Source organism: Saccoglossus kowalevskii, chromosome 3 (genome assembly GCF_978046115.1).
Source record: "Saccoglossus kowalevskii chromosome 3, keSacKowa6.1, whole genome shotgun sequence".
In the NCBI taxonomy this organism is placed as follows: Eukaryota; Metazoa; Hemichordata; class Enteropneusta; family Harrimaniidae; genus Saccoglossus; species Saccoglossus kowalevskii.
The window spans coordinates 21,453,861-21,481,834 of record NC_140643.1 but is presented as its reverse complement, the minus strand read 5'-3'; the positions used below and the strand labels follow the sequence as shown (position 1 = coordinate 21,481,834).

General features: G+C 36.5%; 1 pseudogene across 1 annotated transcript; it reads right to left on the bottom strand.

Annotated features, from left to right (window-relative positions):
- Positions 1-357: 357 nt before the first annotated feature.
- Positions 358-20,860, bottom strand: LOC146747558 (ubiquitin carboxyl-terminal hydrolase 4-like; annotated as a pseudogene). Its single transcript, XR_014929011.1, has 16 exons — positions 20,471-20,860; positions 18,571-18,769; positions 17,697-18,421; positions 14,131-14,292; positions 13,729-13,953; positions 13,537-13,620; positions 13,199-13,293; positions 12,187-12,252; positions 11,545-11,664; positions 11,080-11,183; positions 10,874-11,017; positions 10,347-10,417; positions 2,604-2,719; positions 2,345-2,494; positions 660-858; positions 358-523 (listed from the first exon to the last, which is right to left on the bottom strand). The product of XR_014929011.1 is annotated as a ubiquitin carboxyl-terminal hydrolase 4-like (transcript).
- Between the last annotated feature and the right edge of the window lie 7,114 nt (positions 20,861-27,974).

Genomic DNA, 27,974 nt, shown 5'->3' with positions numbered 1-27,974 from the left:
GGTTCTGATAATATACAAAGTTATGGTTCAGTTATATAGCTATGTTTACTAGTGTTATTACCCTTCAAACCCATTATACTATTGATGTGGAGGTCTCTCGTTTAGTAGAGCTTTTAAGGTGTATTTTTGTAACTTCCATTTAGACACATCATTAATATAAAAAATCCTTGTGCAAGTGACGCACCATCTTCACATATACCACATGTATCACAGTTCACAATTGAGACATACACTCAGGACTCTCATCTTCAAGACATCTCAGTTAATAAATAATTGTGCAATCAACATAATAGGAGATCTGTACAATACATTGGAGTATCATGTGATGCTGTATACAGACTACATCAGAAGAAATGCAATTAATTGTTAATCAATTCCAGTTTAGTTTGTGTCCATTGAGTAGTCATCTTCACTCATTGAGGTGCTTTCCTCCTAGTCTTCTTGTTGGTCTTTCTTTCATGTTACGACGGGTATAGTCATCGGGATCACGACGCATGTAAAACAGTACATAAGCAGCCTTGGACTAGAAAAGAAGAAAGAAAGGAGTTAAACATGTTTTTTTAACACATGGTTTAACGATATCAAGGAAACTTGAGTTTCTGTAATCTGAGAGTTTGTGACATTAGTTTGTGAGTATTAGAAGGAATGCAAACACATACCCCAACATCATCTTCGCTAACACTAAACACGCTGCTATCATCAAAACTATACCATTGCTCATCGTCTTTACTCTTGGCATATGCTGTGTAATGGCCACCACCCATACCACCATAGTGGTTGGATACTGCTATTAAATCATACAATGTGGAATCCAAATCAATCCCATTGTTGACCAAATAATTCTTCATATCAAGATCTCTGTGAAAAAATAGAATTACAGCTGTTCTGAGAATTATTCGGACAGTCAGTTAGCAATATATCTTTCAACTTTGCAAAACACTTCGGTCTTTGTCCAATCTAGGCTTGATGGCGCCGTTGTATTGGCACGCCCACAATTGGGATCATTCCATTATCTTGCTAGATGCGACACGTGTTGGTTACCATACATTAACAGGTTATATGTTGTATATGTATTCAAAATGTTATTTTAAATTGTTATAACCATCTGAGTTCACCTGCCATAGAGCAATTTACGAAGCAAATCCCGAGTGTTGAGTAATCCCAGGTATTAATGAATTCATCGTTGGCGGAAAAACTCAAAGTATAGTTTCTTGGCAGTGGACGTGCTGCAGTTATTTGCGACAGTATTGAAACAAACTAAAAGTTGTTTTTACATAACTGGTGCATTATATATCAAATTCAGATTTCATACTGAGGTGTGGGAGTACGTCAGGGATACACGAACGGAAAACTTGATTATAACGGTTTGATGGACTTCAAAAGTGTCAAATCAAAAGTGCCTTCCTTCAGCGAATCACTTTTTCAACTGAAGTTTGAAAATGACAAGGGTATTACGACCATTATTATGCCTAGTCCATTTTTGTAACAGGTACAACGGACTAAAATGAGCGCGGGGTTCAAATTTTTCGACAAATTTGAGCAACACCCAACTTGCGATTTTTAAAATTACTGAAAATAATTACAATATAAATATTAAAATAAAGAATGGTTGTTGTATATACACGCTAGATAATACTTGCAATTCACCATGCCGACAACCTCTATGAAATAGTGAATCCCAAACCAATCAAGTGGTGCAAAGACCAAAGTGTTTTGCAAAGTTGCAAAATATATTGCTAACTGACTATACGAATAATTCTCAGAACAGCTGTAAAGTCAAGGTTATTCAGGAGAGAAAGATGTACAGTACTGTATATATTCTAAAAGAACACACCATTTTCCACAGAAATTTATGCCAAAATATGAAGCCATGATAAATCACTTTCCTATTACATAGCCATATCCGGAAATGAAATCAACTCCTTTCACTCTTGCGTGATACGTAAATTAATATACTTACAGTAAGTTCTGTTATTATTCAATTTTAAACCAGTGTTTCTTTGATTAATACACGTTTTTGTTTTTATTTCCTGATTAAATTTGAATTCACATTGCGAAGCACAAAACAGATAATTTCTGCCTCTTTCAATATCTTTTGAGAAAATGAGAGTGTCTCAATGTCAAAGATTGATGGCAATGTTAACAGTACAATTTGCACAGAAAACCAGGAAATTGTGGTTTTCATGGTTACTTTTTTACTGCAACTAAGTGATGTAAAAACTTTCAAAGTGGGTTTACCAATGTTCAATGAAAATTTCATGGAGACAGCTGTAGTATCAATGCGTCTAGTGACAAGGAGAGTATATTCCGACATTCAATTTGAATATTTAGAAAAACAACTTACCGAGTCGGGAAAGACACCAAAGTGTCCAGTTTATCTCTCCAATATCGATTGTATGAGAATCTCTTAAGGTGAATAACAAGAATCTTGGGTAGTTTCCACAGATCAAATTTTTTAGTTGCTCGTCTATGTTCTTTACAGGATGGACAATACCTAGACAGGTAAAACAGGCAGGAGAAGAGTTCATGTTTAAGATTATGATTTAAATTTTCTCATAGTTGCAGAATAAGTGAACACTATCAAAATAAATCGATTCACTCACCATGGATCATCAACTCCAAGTCTTTCCCGCTTGAGAAAAAGATCAATACAGTTACTTAATTTAACACTTGTTTTTTTCGGTGGCCTTGTATTCACGCTATCATGAACATCATATTCCTGTTAAATGAATGCAAAAAAAAACTTGATAAGGTATCCTTAAATGAATATATGACGTATATCTAGTCGTTATGACAAGTACAAATAAAATTACATGTATTCTGTTCAAACGTACTAAAGAAACTGCAGAAAAAAAAACATTTTTCAAAAAAATTCGGATTATGAAACATTTATTGTGTGCTTTCTTTATCTTTGGTCCAAATTTACTGTGCGCGATGCATGTGGTCCGTAATTTCAGTTTATTCCCAAAAATCTAGTTGCGGGTAAACATGTCCTCCATACATTTACATATCAAGTGCTCATCATATTAAAGTGAAGGGGTTGTCGTGAGCATGTCCTTGAAACTTGAGTCCCAAGTGGCGTATACAACAGATTGTTTATTTACATCAAATTCAAACATGTGTTGATTGACGACCACTCCGGTTTAAGACATAGCAAAGAAAAACATAGATCACAAGTGAAAGCATGTCTAAGTTATCACATTTTAAACAAACAAGATGGCCGCCAGTCGGCCAAATTTGATCAAATTGCAAATTGAATTGACATGTACATGTATCCATTTATGACATGCTAAATATCAATGAAAATGATACATGGGTGACAGATATATATTAATATGGCCACAAACAGCCGTTATTCGGCCATCTTTGATCTGATTATGACATGTATCATGTATGTACCAAATACGAATGAAAATGGTACATAAATCTTGGAAATATAGTAGTAAGGCCAAAAAGTCAGATGGCTGTCAATCGGCCATCTTTGATCCGATTTTGAAACAAATTGTCATGAACATGTATCCTAACATATATAATCTATGTACCAAGTTTGAATGAAAACTGACAAAGCATGTCCAAAATACAACATTTTCAAAAAACAAGATGGCTGTCAGTTGGCTATTTTTGAATCGTATTGCTAAGCCATTGCATGTGCATACATGTATGTCCCACATAAAGTACTAGGCACATACAAAAAATGAACAGAATCGGTCCAAAGATTCTGAAATATGACCTCGGACGAACAGACGGACGCACAGACGGATGCACGGATGGTCAGAGGACATGTATCCTAATATGTATAATCTATGTACCAAATTTGAATGAAAACTGACAAAGCATGTCCGAAATACAACATTTTCAAAAAACAAGATGGCTGCCAGTCGGCCATTTTGAATCGAATCGCTAAATCACTACATGTGCATATGTCCAACATAAAGTAATAGGCACATACAAAGAATGAACGGAATCGGTCCAAAGGATTCTGAAATATGACTCCGGACGGACGGATGGACGGAGACCGAATTATAAGTCCCCGTTTTCGGACTTCGTCCGAAAGAGGACTAAAATTTGGCAGTTATATATTGACGTGTCGTTATTGTTGTAAAAGGGGAAAGACGTTTTGGCAGAAAATACGAACATCCGCCATGGCTGGGTGATTCATTTTTACTATAAGTGCATGCCCTGGTGAATCCAAAATGCAACTCTGTGACTGACATTTTTCCGACGTCAAAAAGAGTGGACACTCTTTCGATGTAAACTGTAAGTTGGTGATCGCAGCTCATGGCATTGGAAAGGGTCGGCCCGCAATGCATAAATTTAGTAGTTACTGGTACATGGGATTACCGCCACCTCTATCTGGAACCACTCTTCAACACCATCCCGCTCGTGGTTCCTTGTGAGCATGGCCAACGCTACATTTAGTTTTTCATCAGGGAGAAAAAAAATGCTGACTTGGAGCTAATTGATTATAACGAAACCGATAACAGTACACTCTCGATAGGCAGAAAGTAATGCAAACATATATGTACTTGAAGGCAAGTATATCTCGGGATCGCGTAAATATATCCTGTCATGATGGCCCACCCTGTGATTAGAGAACCGATTGTACTGTTGACGCTGTTCAACATAACAAAGGGGCTTGAATAAATTAATTGTGTGCTTTATGCTAACAATGTTTAAATTACACAATCTATTCGTCACAAATTGGGCTAAAATATGATGTCTCATGGACGTTTATGCGAGCCGTTGGTGTTGAGTTACGGTCACGAAAACATGAAGACGCGTACGTTTATAGAATTTAGTCTTTAAAGTTCAACTGTCCAAATCTCCATAACTATGAGGCACATAACAATTCTGAGAACCATTTTCAAAGATCATTATCTTATAAAGCAACAGTGAAAAGATCAGAAACAGAGAAAAAAGGAACACCGAGAAACGGCCAATCCCACAACTCTATGTTTAGGAAGTTCACAGGAGCGATCGTAACTTAATCCCCTGAGCAAATATTAACACAAAACATATACTGCCATATCTCAACTTTCTGAAAACATATACATGTACATTGCCATGACTGCATGCTCAGTAGTACCTGGTAACTGGCGAGGAAAATCTTAATCTCAATTAAATTATAACTTGTGTTATAATTCCTATTTACAACCTTACAACCTTATAGAATGAATTACATATCTATTTTGGTTTATAAAATGTAATAAAGGTGTTAGAATAAACATAACAAGTTAGATATCCAACTACAATATAATTACATGTAATAATGTAAAAATATTAATGACCCATTAGGTGGTATTATTAAATCGTATTTGCTGTTTTTATTAATTTGAGCTCTGTTAGTAAATATTTGTTGTTTGTATTCAAGATATGAATGAATTTTTCTTTGTTTGTACAGTGTTGAAAATTGTTAATAAAAATGTGAACAACTCTCTTTCATCTGTGTAAAGTTTACATTTTGTGATGTAATGAATTTCATCCTCAAGTAGGTTGCATTTAGTACATTTTCTGTCCTCTGTTTTTATTTTTGGTCTTTTGTGCCTTCCCATCTGGATGTTTAGTTTATGGGCACTCAGTCTCAATTTTGCTAATAGACCAATGTTTTCTTTATTATCAAGGATTTTAATGTATGGTTCAGTATTTATATTTTTCTTCAGTAATGTACAAGTTCTTAGTTTTGAATCTGGTCTTTGATTATCTTGGTTCCATTTATAATTGTAATATTCATTCACTTTTTGTTTAAACTGGTCTTTCTTAATTGTTTCTAAATTCTTAATAACATACAGTACTGTACAGTTGTTTTATTTTATGCAGATTCATTAACCATGTGTCATTATATTTGTTTTGTTGTTGATCTTCTATTGCATCATATACTAGACTGATTGGGCCATTCTTTATAATATTTTGGTAGTATATGGTTGCATTCAGTTGAATTTTCGCTAGTAATGGTAGTCGTCCAATTTCCATTCTACTACCAATGTTACTTGTTCTATTATTAACATTTAATAAGCGTATATGGTCCAGGAATGTATGAAATATGGCTCCCTAGAGCTGGATTCAAATAAAAAACAAGATGATAACCAATCAGTCATTTTGGATTTGATTTGACAAAAATAAATGTGTATGATATGTTGTATGTTGGATCTGGAACTGCATTCTTAAATAGTGAAAAAATAGTCAAAAAAATAGTGAAACTCTGGTGACCTTGCCCTTGGTTATATAATATTTCAGTTAAACATAGTTTGTTTGAATATGAATATGCATTTTCATAATTAATTTAGAATACAAACAGGTTTAAGGATTGAAACAGCAGTGGGAAAGCAGTCTTCCAAAAGTCCATGATTGATGTAAATATCTTTGGTGTCTAATTTGTTTTTGAGGGACATAATTTTCAATTTTATTCAAAGTAACTCAGATAATTTGGTATAAAATTAGATGCATCATCTCAGAAAGAAGTGCAGCATCTATGCGTGAACGATATCATAAAACATGCAAGATAACAGAAAATCTTAGCTGTTTTTTGCCCAAATATCTCTGTCAAAAATTAATGATGTACTGAGACAAATACGAAATGCCTCATTATATTCATTGTGTAACTACTGTATTATTTGATCTATCATATTGCAAGTTCTGCTTTGAAGTACTGTAAACCCATTAATTTTTCACTGCTTTTTAGTTTTGCTGTTTTCGCCGATAAGTAAAATCTGCTATATTAAATCTATGTGAACATGCAAAACAACAATAAAACTCATTGTTTCTTTGACAAATTCATGAAATTAAAACACAGTGAATATGCTCAAAACATCAAAATAGTGAATTTAAATGTCAGTGAAAATAATAGTTTATGTACCATGTATCTAATAGAAAGTTTTCACATTGTTGTAGTCACTGTAGAATAAAACAGAACGAGCTACCCTTATGGAAAGTCCCTGTACTCAATAGATACGCGATAGGTACGCAATAGATACCCGATAGACATTTTGTACTCGGCAACAGTATGCAAGAAAACCAAGCTAAATGTGGCTCTCTTGCGTATACGCAGTGTATACTCAGTGTATACTCAAGAAATTAGGTCTGTAGCTTCTATATAGATATACGTAACAGGTACCGAAGAAACCTAGATTCTATATAGATATACGCGACATGTACCCAAGAAACTTAGCTTCTATATAGACATACGCAACAGGTACCCAAGAAACTTAGCTTCTAAATAGATATACACGACAGGTACCCAAGAAACTTAGCTTCTATATAGATATACGTAACAGGTACCGAAGAAACCTAGATTCTATATAGATATACGCGACATGTACCCAAGAAACTTAGCTTCTATATAGACATACGCAACAGGTACCCAAGAAACTTAGCTTCTAAATAGATATACACGACAGGTACCCAAGAAACTTAGCTTCTATATAGATATACGTAACAGGTACCGAAGAAACCTAGATTCTATATAGATATACGCGACATGTACCCAAGAAACTTAGCTTCTATATAGACATACGCAACAGGTACCCAAGAAACTTAGCTTCTAAATAGATATACACGACAGGTACCCAAGAAACTTAGCTTCTATATAGATATACGTAACAGGTACCGAAGAAACCTAGATTCTATATAGATATACGCGACATGTACCCAAGAAACTTAGCTTCTATGTAGATATACGTAACAGGTACCGAAGAAACCTAGATTCTATATAGATATACGCGACATGTACCCAAGAAACTTAGCTTATATATAGATATACGCGACAGGCACCAAAGAAACTTAGCTTCTATATAGATATAGGTAACAGGTACCCAGGAAACTTAGCTTATACAACTTTTAAACAAGCAGCCTGGCGGCTGAGATAGCTCCGCTGTTAGCAATGCACATTGCAATTAAAGAACAGAAGATATCATTAGAAAATGAACAATATGTATAGTATCAAAGCAACAGGACTTGCTGTTTTCAACAAGAATTCAAAAATATCACTTTTCACTAAAAATAATCATCAAAATTAGATAATTGAAGATATCACCACGAAATTGACAAATCTGAAAGAGGTTCACATGTAGTACCTATATATGTAATATCAATGAAAGCGATTGGACTTGCGTTTTTTAACAAGAAGTCAAAAATATCACTTTTTCCCAAAAACGACAAAAATATTCACCAAAATTAGAAAATTAAAGATATCATTACAAAATGAACAAATCTGAGAGAGGTCCACATGTAGTACCTATAAATGTAATATCAAAGCAATTGGACTTGCAGTTTTTAACAAGAAGTCGAAAATATCACTTTTTACCAAAAATTACAAAAATCATGAAATGAACAAATCTGAGAGAGGTCTACCCTAAGGTACATATACACCAAGTATCAAAGCATTCAGGCGTGTAGTTTTCAAGAAGAAGTCGAAAAAGTACATGTAAAACATTGACACGGACGACGACGGAGACGGACAATCACTCATATGATAAGCTCCACTCGACAAAGTCGACAGCGGAGCTAAAAAGCTAGTATGTGTGCATCACCCCTCTCATATGATATCACCACCCGTTTTATAAAAATAGAATGCTCCACAGTATCAATTACAATTGAGCGGCAAAAACAAACTTTTAACTGGCATTGTTGAATGTGAAGTAGATGCACTATACTTGCATGTATTTCTCCAAATTGATGTAATACTTATCTGGGATGCAAGTGAAACTGAACTTATATTTAAGGTGTGTGTTGGTGATTATATAGATCTATTGAATTGGAACTAGAGCCATGATTTGAGAATGCAGAAACTTCACTGTATGCAGTGATATAGACAGGACGAGTATTTTTTATTATATAAGTATTATACATATACTCTATTATACATAAATTTACCATTTCTTTCCAGTCAATGAACAGATCACAAATATAAAATCAAAGAAAGCTTAGAAAGAACTCCCATGTTCTGAGAGTATTGGAGACACATTAAATATAATTCAAAAATTACTTGTACTTGAGATATTGATGGAAAAGCTGAAAACTAATTATGCAAATCAGAAAATTAATATGAACAGATTTGAGTGTAAAATTACAAGATAAATGATTTGCTTCATTGAACAAATACATCAAAGTATATTCCCTCAGGGACCAGTGACCTTTGAATGTGTATGACCAGTAATCAGTCAAGTAGAAACAGTCAAAAATTTTCATCAGATTTTGACTACTACTTTCTCAATTTTTGCATGACATTTTCTCACAGAACATCTGTCGTTTGAACTAAGGGAAAATTTTATACTGATGAATTAGGTAACCAAGTTTGGTAAAGTTTGGAATAGAATTAGTAAAGTTATTGTGCACGCATTAACAATTATTAACAACGACAGACATTTTCCCCTTAATATACCTTCCTCTTCCATCTTTGATGATACGGGCAAGGCAACAAAATTGCCAATTCAAAAAATAAAATGACATGCATCAAGGTCCTATTACATTCAATGTATGTACCAAGTTTGTACATGTACTGCACAACTGAGATCCGGTTTTTAAATGGTGATTTTGATGCATTTTTAACAATAAAATGGCCACCATTCAGCCATCTTGAATTGGACCATGAAACAAATGCATATGTTTGATATGATATGGAATGATATGATATGTGTGATATAGTATTTCATTTCAGATATATGGATGTGGAAATGCAATTATTGAAACAAAATGGCCACTAGTTGACCATTTTGAACTGGATTCGAAAAAATAAATAATAAATAAGGTTCCATTGTGTTCAATGTATGTACTAAGTTTAAAACAAATCAGTCCCAAACAACTGAGATCCGGTTCTGGAATAGTGAAAATGTGCAATTTTGATGCATTTTAGGCATTAAAATGGCTGCCATTCGGCCTTCTTGAAATGATCATAAAACAAATACATATGTCTGATATAATATATGATGTATGTGTAGAGTCTGAACTTGATAAGCCTAAGCATGTGTGAGATATATGGCTTGATACAGAAGTCACCTAATCCACAAATCTCCATTTTCAGACAAAGATTACAATGATGTGCATCAAGGATCCACTAATGGATATACTAAGTTTGAATGAAATAAGTCCATGCATGACTGAGCACCAGTTGCAGAATGGCAGAAATGAATTTTCAGCACTGAAATGGCTGCAATTCGGCTATCTTGAATTGGATTATGAAACAAATGCATGTGGATATGTATGATAAGATGTGTGTGAATTAAGTTTGGATGATATCTGCCCAAAGCATGTTTGAGATACAGCTGCAAATGAACAGAGCATGCATGAACAAACAGAAAGACAGATATACAGAGCTGAAATTACAAGTTCTCTTTTTTAGAATGTTGAATTACCTCTGCACTTTTTTCATCATAAAACTTCCTTTTGGCTCTCATATTCCAATCCATAGAAAGATATGTGCGGGCTGAAAAAAAGGTTTAATATTTGAAGAAATATTTTTGAATATATTCAAAATTAGCAAAGGCAACATCTGCAATGGTGATTATTTGGATGTTCATAACTTCAAGAGCTACGTGTTTTTGAAGTGGTACCCAGATCATGTCTATGTCAATAATTACATTGTTAATAATCCACATTAAAATGCCACTGAAAAATGTAAGGATACATAATGATTGAAAGATGGTCATTCTAGAACAAACCAGTTATAATGGCAGCAAATTCCTCCTTTTATTGAACTGATTAAAACACCAAAAAAGTAAACAAATACTTGCAAAGAAGTGTCCAGTTTTCGTGCAGACATAAAATTCTGCTCAGACGAGTAAAACAGAACAAATGTTTTATTTCGTAATTTAATTTCTCAACTACATACATATCACAGATCTAAATATTCTCCTATGCATCTATATCCATCTATACTAACCTTTAAATTTTAACGGCACATCATCATCTTGCAGCTTGGCTAAATCAGCACTGCCATAGGCATTCACCAGTGTAAACGTGAACAATCTTCTCCTCCTCTTTTTATTCTCATTCTCCTCATTGACACTACCACCACCAACTTTATCTGGCACAACAAAAAGAAATCAAATCAAGTATTGATACAAAACATAAACAGTGATGGTTAACTTTTCCAATCAATTTTCTATATATTACCTCCATTTTCTATGTTATCTGTCTGATCAGTGTCATCCTCACACCAATCTTCATTGTCAGGTATTTCTACATATCGCCTGCAAAGAAACAAAACACGTTTTAAAACATAGCCGCAACCATGGCTCATCAAAAACTAGTATGCTGCATTATCAAGTTTTTGCCACCTCTTGAGAAGTCAGAATCAGCATACATCCACCACAACTAAAACAGCTCACATAAGCATTGTCTAATATATATAATATCATGATAAATAATATACTATGACATGGCACGCACACACACACACAAAACCCTACAAAAAGGATCTTTTCTGAGGTGGTCCTCGAGTATAGGCCCACCCCCCCCCCCCCAATTTCCCCGATTTTACATGTTCAGGCCCCTGGGCTTATGATCGGGGAAGTACGGTTAATAATATCCGACTTCATAATGGTTACTTACGACATCCTGTGTAGTACAATTTCATACAGCGTTTGATACGTTGTACTCTTCCTGGGAACTGCTATGAGTAATGGCTGTCCAAATAAGGTAGAACTAACAGAGTTGTAATTGTAACGATGTCTGAAAAAAGGACAGATAATCTGTAATTGTATTGTAGAATACTTTATTTTAGCTGGAATTAATTTTTGCTGAAAAGACTTTATGGGTGTTTTATATGAAATTTATTTTCACTGATATTTGACAAGTTAAATAAGAAATACAGGAAAAAAAAGGTATGTTATATTCACTGGATTTTATTTTCACTGAATCATTCCTTCAGAAAAAATAGTAAAAATTAATTCTAACCGAAAATAAAATATTTTCCAGTAGGTAGAAATAGAATTTTGATTTCTAATGCGAAATGAGCACAGCATAAATACATTTCAAGTAAGTTCAATTTCTAAAATACCAGTCTTAGTTAATTCATCATTAACTAATTTGGGACATTTTGCTCCAAGAACCTATGTGCAACTTACAATATATCAATATTCTATTAGGAGTTACATAAAAAAAACCAGTAGCAAAAAACATCAGACAAATCTATAATAATGTGGTAAGAATTAGCTTGTATTAGCAATCATATTGAATACATCAAAAACTCACTTTTTCTCTCTCATGTAGACAGGCAGCACAGCAGTTGACGCATCATCAGCACCCGTCACTTCATACCTTTATAATGATAAATGACAATATTAATGGGATGTTGAGAAATTCTCATTCTAAGGCATGGTGATACAGCCATGCCAGAATTGTTTAAAGACCATACAAGTTATCGATACATTAATTAGCAGCAATGTTGAGACAAAGCTGCAGAAGAACACGTACTATCAACCACATTTGACAACCACAAATAACCCTGGGCGATGTTCTTGACAATTGAGCATATTCAGGAAGATCTATCATTCAAACATGCCTTTTGGCTTTTTTTTTTCAGCATTGTTTGTACAATAACCATGTTTCATGTACATGCCCGGTGTCAACACAATCCGGCTTTCTCATACAGTAGTTTGATGTACATTTACAACTTTGGTAACCAAATCATTAAAAAAATAAAATTATGTAAAATAAAATGAAAATAACTATGTTTAAAGAAAGTTTTAAATTTGTTTCACTTTAAATTCATGCTCTATAACACTTCTTATGCAAAACATTAGCATGGAATTCATAAGTGGCGGGTAATTATTTTTCTTGAAAAAATGTGTTGGGGGGGGGGCATGACAATGCTTGTTGTGCAACACCATAACATAGGAATGACGGGAGATCTAAACACATCGTAGCAGCAACAATTCCAACTTCAATCCCTTACACTGACGACATAATCATACAGACATGTGTGTGGCAAAAACAAAGTGTTTTAAAGCAATGCATATAAATTAGAACATTTCCTTAGTCAACACGATTACAAGTAGGAAGCATTGTTCTGACAGCTTGAATGACTTTGGCGCCTGTTGAAAGGTTGAAAATACATCACTACCATGGATGTCAGGAGTGACCCGATGTGTGAAAATACATCACTACCATGGATGTCAGGAGACACTCTGTGTGAAATTACATCTTTGATTAGACACAATTGCTCGAGTCTGAAACTTTTAATTTCTAAATGCAATTCACTTACACAAATATATCATCTCTATCTAGAATGTACGTAAGAGCTTTATCTCTTCCGAAAACTTTATGAAATCGATGATTATACACATCTGTAACAACCATCTACAAGAAGAAGCACAAATTACATTTAAGCACTTATAGACAGGACATTTTAGGTATACATCTTCTTGAGAAGTAATTCTTTTTTTTTTAAAGAGCATGATTAAGATTAAGTTAGACACAACGTACTCACTACACATGACAATCACATGTTTTTTTACAGACACATTTCATAAAAGCATTACATACATATTTTAAAAACAGATTGTGATACTAATACTACAGATGATAATGAATATCATTTACATTTCCTGTTGGTATTTCTACGATTTTTGACACAGCATCACATATATCACTAACAGACCCCATCTTAGGAACCATCACCTTCATCTGTAAAGGAAAGAAAATACATTATTTAATGACAAGAATTTATAACACATAACTAAACTATTAGTAACAGATATAGAGTCATGAACACATAAAGAGCAATTTACAAACCTGTATTGGTTTCTGCGTGGGCTCGTTACATATAAAAAACACTTCAAGACTCCTGTCCTTCCGCAGAGGTAGTGGCAAGCTAAGAAAGCAGAATGGGTCAAAGGTCACAGAGACTTTGTCACACTCGGGACATACCAACGTAGATTTGAATAGTCCATGGAACTGATCTACTATAATAGAATGGTTTCTTTTCAGATGGTTGCCCCACGATTCCTTAGCTACAACCTATGACAGAAGATACTCAAGTCAATATGTATATATGCAATGAATCAAACAGACTAAGCTTTCAGTGATGTACACACGCTGATTTCCATTTATAATTGTGGCCCCAATTTTTCATAGCATTTACGTAGAGTTACATGTATGTGAATCAACAGCGAGACAAATTTAGCTTTTACTCACTTCATCAGGCCTGCCATCATCATCTTTTATTTCAATGTATGGCTTTTTCTTTATCCTGTTTAAATCTTCATGTAATCCATCAATAAGAAAAGCCAAAAGCTTTTGCGAATCTTGCTGTTGGTATCCAGAAAATTGAGGAGGAGCTAATTTGTCAACTAGCATCTGAATTGGGGATATATTAAATTTTTACATGAGTCATTCAATTGTATATTTGATAAAATAAAATACCCAAACCACAAGTTCCTACTATTACACCCGGGATCTATAATGGGTCATTCCAGTTTATATCTGTTGATGAGATCCGATTTCCAGCACTGTATGATGGGAAAAATACATGGAATTCCAACTGTATATGGAGAAACAAATCTGGAAATCCAGATAAGTATGGAAAAAAAATCCTGGAAATCAAGGCAGTTATATGGCTACTGAATAAAATGTTGCCTAGTTTATCTCGCTACATATACCTATTGATGAGGTTGGATTTCCATCACTGTATGGCTAAAAAAACTTGGAATTTTGATTGTATATGGTAACAAAATCGGACCAGTATAAAATAATGTAGTTAATACTGAAATAAGATGGCGACTGCCACTCAACAGAATGGTTCTAATTTATATATTGACATGGCAGGTGATGAAGTTGGATTTCCAACATTGTATGGCAGAAAAATGCAAATTATGGCAGTATTCGAGCTATATATATCTTTGAACTCAAGTGCCATTATATCAAATGGATCCTGTTTTTAAGTTAAAACTTTTCCCGTTGGATTGTCAATACCATAAGGATTACAAAATTATACCTCCTCTTAAGATCATGGGCAATTTGTCTTGTTTTACTTAAAGATGAATGTTTCACTCCATGGGAATGTACTTGATGTTTAATCGTATGTGGACACACATTTTGTTGTGTTAATGTGCCCAAGTTTTTAATCCTGTTTACTCTGTAAACAAAACATTTAGGTAAGTCTAAGGGAAATGCATGTGTGAAGCTAGCATTAATCCAAAATACAAAAACACATTTTACAATTAATTTTACCATACCTGTGGTTCTTTGTTGTATAAAGCAGGTTTTCATTATAACAGAGTTCATACTAATGAGGTTTTACTATATAATCAACTGGCAGCCATTTGGGATAAAAACACCTGCATGTTCTTTCAGATGGCTTGACCTCAATTTATTTAACGAGTCAATAAATATTGGAGACTGGGGTCATTTTGAACGTCAAAATATTGTCTTTTGGTCGATTTGTCTGTCACCATTTATCGGAAATGACTTGACCAACCAATTTTATTGAAATTTGGTACAAAGACAAAATGTCCATATATGAGTACATCAATTTATTTTCTGAGTTGATCAAACACAGCCAACTGGTGGCAATTTTGAATATCAAAATTGAGTCTTTTTGTTTGTCCACCCTCATTCCTCAGAGATGACAGCAGGTTTTATTGTGACTTGGTACATACACATTATGTATTTCCTGATTCAACCAAATATGGCAAACTATCAGCCATTTTGAATGTCAAAATACTTGTTAGCCATATTGACTTGTTGAAATGCTGACAAAGTACCTATATCAACAGATATGCCCATCAATTTATTTTAGGATTTCATTAAATATGGCTGACTAGGGTACTTTTTGGATGTCAGAATTCAGTTTTATGATCTGTCAATATTTTAAGAAATTTCTGGGCTGATTTTGGCGATACTTGGTGCCCACCCATTATTTCTTTCTTAGCCAATTTTGAAGATATAATTGGTGCAAAGAGTTAAAACTAATCACCAGGTTAAATCACATCTACCAGACAAATTAAGAAATCAAGTAATAAGAAGAAAAATATTTTCCCATAACAAAGATACCATTTAAAAGAAAAAATAGAATCTGATGACTGTAAATAAATTGATCATTATGATGATTGCATTATGGGTACTGAGGACAAAGTGTCAAATCAGATACTGTGTCATCCATGTTGTTTCAGTGTTTATCGTACGTTTTGTTTTGGCGATTCTTTTGATGATTCATATTACTTTTCGCCAATAAAAGGCAATTAACAAGCAAATGGACCAATAAATTGTTGTTGGTTCTTCTGGTCTTAAGCATCTAAGCTAATTCAGAAATGATGAGGGGCCTTGTTTTGAATCTCCCAAGGCGTGATTAACGCAATGCGTGTGACAATCACTTCACGCATCTAGCCATCGTTTTTGTTTATTTATTCAGCCAGTTTTTCCTCAGACATCCAATCCATTGTCCTAGTTGTCACCTATGCCACTATCTGTCTCTTAGTTCTTTGTTTTATCGCCTGTCAATTAATAACGTCAGGACATCTTCAGGGACTCGTGAAACAGCTGTTCATTGAAAACAAAGGAGGGCGCTGAAGATACATAGAAGGACGCTACAAAGTGAAGAGGGGCGCAAATAAATTTCACTTCTCGTAGAGAACACTGCTATTTATATGCAAGTGTTACACTCTTCACTATAGGTACACGGAGATGGTTTTGAGTACAAGTGTATAATAGTTGTGTTTATTCAATGAGGTACATAGAGATCACACAGTGGAGTATGAGAGAGCTGCTATAACAGATGTTGATCCCTTGCTGGTCTGTCTAGGGTGTGTCTGACTTAACTGCCTCCTATCTACTAATTACCTCCACATCCTGTTTAGATAATACTCTTAATTCCATACATGGTAATGACCCTGAAACTTGAACATGTACTCCTGTTGACATAAAGTACTAGTGTGCATACGTCTTTTAGTCTTGAATGTCTTGTTTCACTAGTACATGGAATAATAGTTATACATGTAGTATCTAATTGCTATCTAACTATAAATACTGAATCAGATATATATTAATGGTTACAGTGCACTAGTGGCTACCTTACTAAATAATTTATAAATAAATAACAATGACTGCCTATATAACACAAAACTACAATATAATGTTAACTTGATTAACTTAATTACCACTCTCCCCTCTCTAAAAGAAATGCCTTCGCGCATTTGATAAGCTATGGCAGCATTAATACCAATAACCTGAATCATAAAAATGGTTCTTGTTTCATATCTCTTATCAATTAAGGTCATTACCTAAAAGTTCCATTGTGCATAGTAAACATGTTAATAACTGTCTTTGCTGGAATAGTTTAACAGTCCATTTCCAAGGTAATCTCATCCTTACTACACAGATATACATGTAGTTTGCCTATGATATCTGTAATATGTGACAATGAGTTATGTGGCCATCAGAAACACATGGTCAAAAGATTATACTAATGCTGTTTTCTGTGCTTAAAAGTCGCATTGCAAAGTAACAGTTTAACTATTTGAGATACACACTCAGTAAGCAAATATAATGTCTACAATCAAGTCCAACTACTAATATACTTAGCTGTAATTAAGTTAATCCAATGACATTATCACAGTGAATAATTCCTGATTGTTTCCAATGACCTGCATAATTCTTGTCACCAACTGCAGTTAAATTCCTATTGTTCTTCAACTCTGCTGGCAGCTTTTCATTACATCCAGTAAATAAATTGATAGTGTTCCTTGTTTTGTTGAGGAACATACATCTTGCTGGGTGATGTATATGTGTTGTTGGGCCACATCCATGGCACCATTGGTGGATAACCCAGTTGATATAGAATGTAATATGTATTCCATACCGCTGATGGGTGCACTAGGGTTCACAATTGCACTGTTGGCTATTGGACTAATATGCTGGTATGTTGGTTGACCAATGTATAGGTCAATGTAGATGGTGGTCTTCTCTCTCTTGTTGACTCTTGCTGGGTCATCCCCCTCATGGTCTACTTCTGGATGTACTGGTTCATGAACAGGGTTAGCTGGAATATCTGAATTAAGCATCTGAGGCTGAGGTTCAGACATGAGTACGGGTACAGGTACAGTCTGTTCAGTGGTACCCAACGCCGAGTCCGGTTCAATACCAGAATTAAGCATCTGAGTTTGAGGTTCAGACATGAGTTCGGGTTCAGGTTCAGGCACAGGCACAGGTACAGGTACAGTCTGTTCAGTGGTACCCAATAATGAGTTTGGTTCAACTTCAGAAAAGGTTGATTGTTGAGGTACAGAATTACCACAAGTTGGTTCAAACACCTCAGCTGATATATTCAATGGGTGTGATGTTTCAGAAGTTTCTAAATTGCTTGGTGATCTTCTGTCTGATTCTCTACTCGACTCAGTGGAATGCTGGGAATTACTATTTTGTCTTGTTACTTGTCTTCTCCTGGTGCCCACCTGATGTGATGTTTGGACTGGTGGTATTGCAGGAATCTCTAATGGTAACCCATCACAAGGTAACAGTAGGTTAAGATATACTACTCTGGGTCTTCCATCACCATTTTCAGTTTGTAGACTGGGCTGTCATCTCCCTTTCTCTCCGTTACAATATGGATCTTGTCTTCCCAGTATGACCGTAGTTTACCCAGTCCTCCACGTTGGCTAAGATTTCCTATCAAGACTCTGTCACCTGGTTGAAGAATAGTGCTATGTATTTTACGGTCATAGTACCTCTTCCTCTCTCTGTTTGTTTGCACTTTCAGCTGCCAGCTTAAATGCCTCGTTAATACTAGTCTGCCACCTGGAAACATAATCTTGGTGACTACCAGACTATTCCTTTTCCTCTAGTTGAAACAGTACATCTACAGGTAATCTTGGACATCATCCAAACAACAGATAGTGTGGTTAAAATCCAGTTGCGGCATTTCTAGTGCAATTATAGGCATGCACCATTTTTTTTACTGATTCCTTCCATCTAGACTTCTGTTTTTCTGGCAGTGTCCTTAACATAGACAGCAGTGTTCTGTTCATCCTCTCTACCTGTCCATTCCCCATAGGGTGATATGATGTAGTCCTTGAAGCTTTAATTCCAGCCACCTACTGTAATCTTCTGAACAACTTATTTTCGAAAGCCCCCCCCCCCCCGATCGTGATGAATTTTTGCAGGGTATCCAAAGCGTGGAATGAAATCATTGAGTATTTTATCTGCTACTGTTCAGTGTTCTCCCCAGGCCTTTCAAGCACCGCGGGCCCACGTCGCTTGCACAAATAGCCGCGTTGCTTTCATTTCGCCCGCGATTCTTGAAACCCTGTCCGCGATGCTTAAGTTGTTGTATTGTTTACAAGTGTCAGCCTCGTCTTGCACATCTTTAAAACAATAACATGTATTGATCGAAGGGTAATCCTGCCTTTGTTAGTCCTACAAAAACAGTGATAAAACGGAAGTCTACAGGAAGTCTGTCAAGGGGATCGGGGCTTGCAAAGTAATAATTTGTCCATTGCGTCGGGAAGATCTACCCCGATTTGCTGCACTGCGGTAAATTGCGGTTTTTACTACTCCATCGCCGATGACAAAATTACCAAGAATTAAAAAAAACAAGTGAAATTAAGTCACATTGGAAAAAAATCGTAAATAAATGGAAGCAAAAATTATTCAACTGCAGACGAGAAGGCCGAAGAAAAACGAACCCTGACCTCTAGAAATACCTCATGCATCGAGTGCCTCATTACCGAGGAACGCCACTGAAGCGACGTAACGCATGGTGACATCGAGACCAATGCATGCTGGGTTACAAGGGGGATTCCGATCGAGGTAACAAAGATGGCGGCGCTGAGTGCATGTTTTTTCGCGATGTTTAAAAACAACATCTCATTGGCGATTTTGATGTAATTTCTAAGATAATTGTCAATGAATCGTTTTAATTAACAAAACATTCTAAATTTGTGTATTTTTAAACCAAAAAGTCAGGGACAGATGATCGCAACAGCAGCAGAGAATACCCGTGGTGATCGTAGTGTTACGCATAAGGTATAGAGATGAATGGAAAATCGCTGACATGAGTTTTGAAATGCCGTTGTAGAAAATAAATTTCATTATTGAATTATTAATTTCTAAGTCACATTCCGATAACCCGCAATCTGGCAGACTTTACAAATTTAACCAAAAAATGTTTTTCCCCACGTCATATGAACTGACAGTGACATGGGCATTAAAATTGAATGTACTTGTTGTACACAAAATAATGATGAACCAGTTACCTCCATGGATAACAATATAATCATAACAATACATTTTTTGCTATTCTCTTTCAAACTGTTGACTTGATGCACACTTAATATACAATCAAGTGATATAAAATATATGAGCTATAAATAATATCTCTTCTTTATTGTACTTAATGTATCACAATGTTTGTTGGATAAACAAATTATTATGCAAATTAGATGCATTGTTATGCAAATCACCCGCGACGCTTGGCATGGAGTCTGGGGAGAACACTGCTGTTTTCCCCGCCTTTTTTGTTGTTGGGTAGGCTTGTGCAAACCGAGTAAAAGTAGTCTACAAGTAACAGAATATATTCATAACCACCTGTGTTTCTTTCCAAGTGCAGGAAATCAATAGATACCATTTCAAAGAGTGCAGTTGTGGTGATATTTACTAATGGTGCTTTTACGTGGATATTTGGTGGTTTCTGTTTGATGCATTTACATTGCTTGGTTATGTATTTCTCAATGTCTCTCTGCATGTGTGGCCAATAGAATTGTTGTCTGGCCAGATTTACAACACTCTCTACTCCCATATGTCCCATTTCTTCATGGAGTTCTTTATAAACCAGTCCCTTGTACTTACGTGGCAGAATAAGTTGAACAGCTGATGACGTACATCGACGTAGGATGCCATTTTCATCTAGAAATAACTTGTTCCACTCACGCATAAGAGCTTTACACTCATGTGACTCCTCTGCGCTCTTCCTGTGTTGGGTGACACTTCTTTTGTTTGTATTGACTTATTTTTGTAATTGTCTGATCTTCTTGTTGAGCAGCCTTTATTTGAGGTATCGTCATTGGTGTTATTGTTGATGTTGCACTTCCCAGACTGTCTTCTTGAACATTGTGAGGCAAAGCAATAACTAAAAATTGGCATTCCAGCACAGCAGCCAATCAGCGATGGCCTAATGCTTAGATGACAATTTCGGTTTCAAATACCCCGGCTTAGTGTTCTATGTTCTTCGCGTAATTAGGTGTTCGTATGCAAGGGATTTTTCCACACAAAAACGACGAATTCGGCCGAATTTTGTTATCGGTTGGCTTAATATAACCCCAACGGACCGTATTTTTGTGAAAGATTGGTATTTTTGTCCTGATTTGTAGGAATCTGAAAAACGCGTTTCACAACTTGTCTTTTATTTAGTTTTATGCGTCATTCAAGATGGCGGCCCCCATATAGTAAATATCGTATTTATTTTATTATCACGTGTGCGCCAGCTGACTGTGGTTGGGATATGTCTAAGAATTAATAGAGTATCCTCCTCATACATGTATCACAAAATGAACTAATCTACCATATTTCAGGGTCCTGAACATGGAAAATTTCCAAAAAATCGGGGTGGGCCTATGTCCGGACATCCCCTGCTACAGCAAACAGATCAGCAATCAAAAACATGCAACATGAATAAATGAACAATATGCAACATTAGAAGTAAGAAAAAATAATGTGTATTGCTTATAATGTGACAATTAAACCAGAAATAATAAATATCGACAGAGAATCATTCAAAATTAGGATTTCCCCGCCGACAAACACGCCCAATATGCATGAATTTAACTAAAATGTCAGGGGTTAAATTGCGTAAAATTATTTCCGGTTTTGACAAATACCGGATCAACAGTCATACAAGATCAATAATAATTTACAAATTTACACAGTAAAAATTACGAAAATTTCTCAGATCTCTATTTGTATGTTCATCGCCATCTTTGTCAAAGTCAAAACCCTAAAAGTCCAAGTCCAAAATACAGCTTTGTCCAAAAGTTTGTATATGTTGTCGGCCAAAATTTGGACTTAGTAATTTTAATCCATGGATTTCGCTCTCTGTCAGCGTGGCATTTTTAATTCATGTCTAATCACTTTAAAGAGACAAGAAAAATAGTGTTGCGGCAATTGACTCTGCTGAAATGGCACGCAATGCTTTTGTTTACAGTATGTCAATCACCTTTGAACTTTAAGTATCTGCTTTACTGATTGGCTAAAAATTACATCACTACTAGTGTTGCATCATAGAGATCAAGTCAATGTTGCTTTCTTATCAACAATGCTGTAGGCCAACTAGAACCAAATGATAGCAATACTGACACTACCCATAGCTCCAACAAACTTAAGGGAATACAAAGAACATATGGACATGCTGAATAATTCAGCGGAGGTGAAGTGTGATGTCCCAATTATTGGAGATTCTGTTACAAAAAACAAGATGCATCAAACCATACATGTGGGCATTAATGACATTGAAAATATTGCTAAAGATAGTTACATACAACAAGTAGATGATCTCCTGAATCTAATCAGTGCAAATTTTCCTAATGCAGAAATTGGTGTCTCAAGCTTGTTAAAACAGAACACTAATAACACTGCGGCCAACAGAAAAATACAGTCACTGAATGAGAAGACTGAAGAGATATGTTGTGGTGATAACTCCAGAAATTACATCAGGCACCACAAATTATCATTATCATTATCAAGACATCTTTTTCATCATGATGCTATACATCCAACATTTAAAGCAATGCCACTATTTTTTACGGATATCCAGAGGGTTATGAACAAGCAGAATACAACGCAAAGAAACCAACAGAATTATAGAACAAAAGACCATGGTTCCAGAACACTGCATAAAGTGCATCACAACAGTGGGGAACATAAAAGATATCCTGCTAGCATTAACTTTCACAGGCCGGGTTAGTGAAAGGAGAAGTCAGACTACAATGACACCACCACCACCACCACCACCACCACCACCACGGATGTCGAACTACCAAATGCAAGATCAAAATTATCCAGAGCATTTCAGCAGGAGTAACGACATGAACCAATATCCAAGCATGATGTACAATAACAAGAGACCTGATGATATGTATACATATAGAGGCTATCAACACCATGATAACTACTACATTCCACACACTGTGAATAACTTTAATAGACATTGGGACAATTATGGTGAGGACTATAAGGACTATAACTACCGTGGATAATGACTCAATAATAGGACATAAACACAGTTCCTCTATCACTATGATAGGGAGACTGTGACTGTGATATAGACAATAACGCAGATGATGGTAAACTGATTCTATATTACAACACATACTTTAATATCATAAATTCAAATTTAGAAGCTAAATTATACAAAACAGTATTTAACACAAATTCAGGACCCCCACTATAGAAAAAGTATCTGTAAATTCAGGATAAGTGACCATGGTCTAATGATATAGAAGGGTATGCAAAAAGTGTGATACGGATGCAGTAGAGGATGAATTCCATTTCCTGATTGATTGTCCAAGTCATAAAAATGCAAATGTAAGCTGTTTGGAAAAATTGCTTATATACATCCATATTTTAATTTGATGAAACCAGATGACAAGTTCATATACATTATGAGCAATGTAGATAAGGAACTTGCAAAGTATATTAGAGAATGTGATGCATTTTAAATATATATATCAATATTTCATAATTTTATATCTGTGTTTATTTAAACTACATATTTATTTCTTTTTTAATTATTTTAATTATTAGTTTAGCACTTGACTGTATGTTCTCTTCAAACAGAATGATGTCAATAAAGTATTATTATTATTATTAGTAGTAGTAGTAGTATTATTACAAAAATACACATGGGAGAAGTTAAATAAAACGGGGTTATAGTTAGTTAGTTACAGTGATCAAATCATGGCAGGAAGTGTAGTCTTAGTAATAGGTGGAGATTTGTAAAGGGTCAAATCTATTTTTGTAAATTCACTGAGCTACATGCCCCTCAATTTCAGTCACCTTTGACCTTTGTCCACCAGGAAGTTGTTTCTTTGGTCACATTGTTTAGCCAATCAGTCTTTGTTTTGCACTCAGCACGTAGCATCACCTCTTTTCTTAGAATTTCTTTGTTCCCCATTCATTCATAGTTTGCTACGCTATTACTCTATTCAGTTTGCGTCAATTTAAATAAAATCTTTTGTCTCCTGCTCGAGATCAGTTTCTTTCATAATGCCTAGAAGAGATCGTCCCAGCAAGAAATCAGCTACTTCACACATCGCACCGTACGTTCGGCCAGTAACGCGTTCAGCAACAAGAACTCCAGATCAATTAGCAACGGAACAAAGGAATAATACTGCAAGCATTATTACTCAACCTCAAATGCAGACAGTTCTACTGCCCAGAATGTTCAAGTCTCGGCTCCCGGTGCGACAGTTGTTACTACGGATATGTTTGCTGAATTTCAGGCCCAAGTGCAGTCATCTATTTCTAATTTGACGTTAATGTTTCAACAACCGCGGTACGAATGTTTCAACTACCACGGTATGTAACCTATCGCCCGAAAATCCAGTAACGCATTACCACCATAATCACTCTCGTGGAAATATTGTTGAAAGCAACGCCACAAATGACATCGTTTCTGCCGATCACGCATTAAATCACCCGCCATGAAACATCGGACAGGCTCCCACAATAATTAATGAGGAGACACACAGACAACAATGGCAGGATAGCAGCCCCATCGATGCAAATCCCCCCCCCCCGAGAACTTTTCATCTCACAGCAATATGTTCGAATCTCGTGGAGTAGCGTCGATCAACTACCTCGTACTGGTGTCGCCATCTATCCGCCGTGATATTTTGGCAGGTAAGGACATTAATCTTGCTTGTCTACTCGTTCCAGGCTACACTCAAACTGACGGTCACCGTCACATAGTCATGGACGATGAGGCTTATACTTTGAAACCGATTCAAGACAGCAGGTTAACTCTCGCTTTGACAATTCAAGAATTCATTCTTGCATTTTCGATTTATAAAAATGTTATCTGCGATGTTTATGCAAGTCGCTGTATCGAACTTGACATTTACCAATGATACATTATTGATATGTCTAGAGGTTTCGAAGGACTGGCGTTCTACGAATACCATCGTGCATTCTCGGCAATGGCTGCTGCGTTGCTTTTGAACCACAATGTGAAAGTCGATTGGTCACGTTGAGACACTACTTTGTTCACCTCTATTTTCGCGGGTATTCAGGCAAATACGTGTAATATTTGTAACAGCGTGACTCATACTACGGAGACTTGTCTTCAGTTGTCTTCTACAGGCAACAAACCAAACTTTAACGGCAACAATGCACAGCCTTCCTAAACTCATGACAGGAATGGAAGAAAGCGAGTTTCATACCAAGGAAAAGAAATTTGCAACAATTTTAATTCTTTGGCTGGTTGTTCTTACGTACATGTGTGCCTCGTTTACCATTCTTCCGACCACAATGCAACACACAGAACATGCCAGTCACTGAACAATCAAACTAAAGCCTGACTGCCTACATCTGTGTCTACACCTATAAATGTTGATATTTTTGCCCAAGAATTATTATCTCACCCAGATCAGTCTTTTGTGGAATACCTCATTAGTGGCTTAAAAGATGGTTTTGATACAGGAACCAGGGACCCACCAAAAACCTCATTTATTTGTCCCAACTTTCTTTCTGCACGCAGTCAGCCTGAAGTTGTTTCCAAACATCTTGCATCAGAAGTCAAGAAAGACTACCTAATGGAACCTTTTTCCACACCACAATTTGTGGTATATCGTTGTAGCCCAATTGGTGTCGTGTAAAAAAAAAATACTCAAATAAACAACGATTAATTGTTGACCTACATCACCATGTGACAATATTAATACACCAAGCATCAACGATTTAATTGATAAAGATGATTTTTCATTGTCATATGTTAAAATCGACGATGTCATTTCTGCTATTCAAAGGAAAGGGAAAAGTGCATGGCTAAGTAAAACCGATATTGTGGATGCATTCAAACTGATTCCTATCAACCCTTCACTTTGGCACCTTTATGGATTTTCTTGGGAAGAAAATTTCTATTTCTTTGTTCGTTTTCCCTTTGGATCACTTTCTAGCCCCAAGATCTTCGACAACCTTTCTTCTGCAATATGCTGGATTGCGCATAACAACTATCACATTGACACTATCTTCCATCTCTTAAATGATTTCCTCACAGTTGATGCACCTACCTTTGACACAGACTGCACCATGGACTGAACTCTAACCAATAGTCATTGCCTCTATTTCGTGGGGCCACGAATTTTGTTCAATTGCGACAATATGGCAACCGTGCAAATCATCAACAAGGGTGGATCAAAATCACCAGCCATCATGAAACTTATGCGACGCCTCATTATCACTGCAGCTTCATTTGATTTTATGTTTCATGCAGAGCATATACCAGGAAAAATTAATACGATTGCCGATTCACTTTCTCGTTTTTGAGAGGCAGCCCCAACAGCCAGTGCAACTCAAATTCCCTCCGAGGTAATGTTCGGCTAAATCAAGCAGTGGTGGCTTGTCAACATGCACCACTCATGGTTCCGATTCACTGCCATGTTTGGCATCCAGGCATCCAGAATCGGTCCACCACACACCCACCTATTTCTGATGACATTCTGATTTACTTTGTTGCTCACTGTGCGACATTTCTCCATCTCAAATTCATGACAATCAAAGTCTACCTGGCAGGAATCAGAAATCACTATATTGTGGGAGGCCTCCCAAACCCATTGACAGCATCTCATGATCAACCATACCTCCATCTCCAACACGTGCTTCGAGGGATTTACTGCTTAGCTTTCCGCCTTCTTTGGTTTTCTTCACTGCAGCGAACTGACATGCAATGAAAGAACCTTCAATCCCAAATTTAACCTCTGCATTGGTGACATCAATTTCAGCATGGTTGCAGGACAGGTTGATTGCACATCAGTTCATATCAAAACTTCAAAGACCGACCAGTTTCGACAAGGGTTTGAACTTTGTTTGTTCCCTACACACAACCAGTCATGTCCATTCTTCTCTGTTCGCAAAAGTATGAATGCTACACCTGATGACCCATTGTTCTTGCTGCCCGAAAGAACTCTGCTTAACTGTGATGTGTTCACGACTTCATTGCGCGTGTCCTCCCTACAACATTCCCCTGTCATCGTGTTCATGCTCTTAACTGGACCGCAGTCCATTCTCATCATCTACCTGGGCTGCACAGCTGCCTGGCACCCTGGACCCCAACTCCCGCAGGTCGCCATTTACATGTCCCCTGGGCCGAGTGTTCCCTCCTTCTTTCCCACTTACATTGACAGCGTAGGTCGAGAGTACAGCGTGTCTTCCCTACAACATTCCCCTGTCACCGTGTTCATGCTCTTAACTGGACCGCAGTCCATTCCCATCATCCACCTGAACTGCACAGCTGCCTGGCACCCAGGACCCCAACTCCCCCAGGTCGCCATTTACATGTCCCCTGGGCCGAGTGTTCCTTCCTCCTTTCCCACTAACATTGACAGCGTAGGTCAAGAGAACAGCGTATTCCTCCCTACAAACATTCCCTTGTCACCGTGTTCATGCTCCTAACTGGACCGCAGTCCATTCCCATCATCCACCTGGGCTGCACAGCTGCCTGGCACCTAGGACCCCAACTCCCCCAGGTCGCCATTTACATGTCCCCTGGGCCGAGTGTTCCTTCCTCCTTTTCCACTTACATTGACAGCGTAGGTCGAGAAGTACAGAGTATTCCTCCCTACAAACATTCCCTTGTCACCGTGTTCATGCTCTTAACTAGACCGCAGTCCATTTCCATCATCCACCTGGGCTGCACAGCCGCCTGGCACCCAGGACCCCAAATCCCCCGGGTCGTCAGTTGCATGTTCCCTGGGCCAAGTGATCCTTCCTACCTACTAATACTTACTTCATGGGGGGTCTCTTCGGTCACTTTCATTTTTCATGCCCTTCGCTTG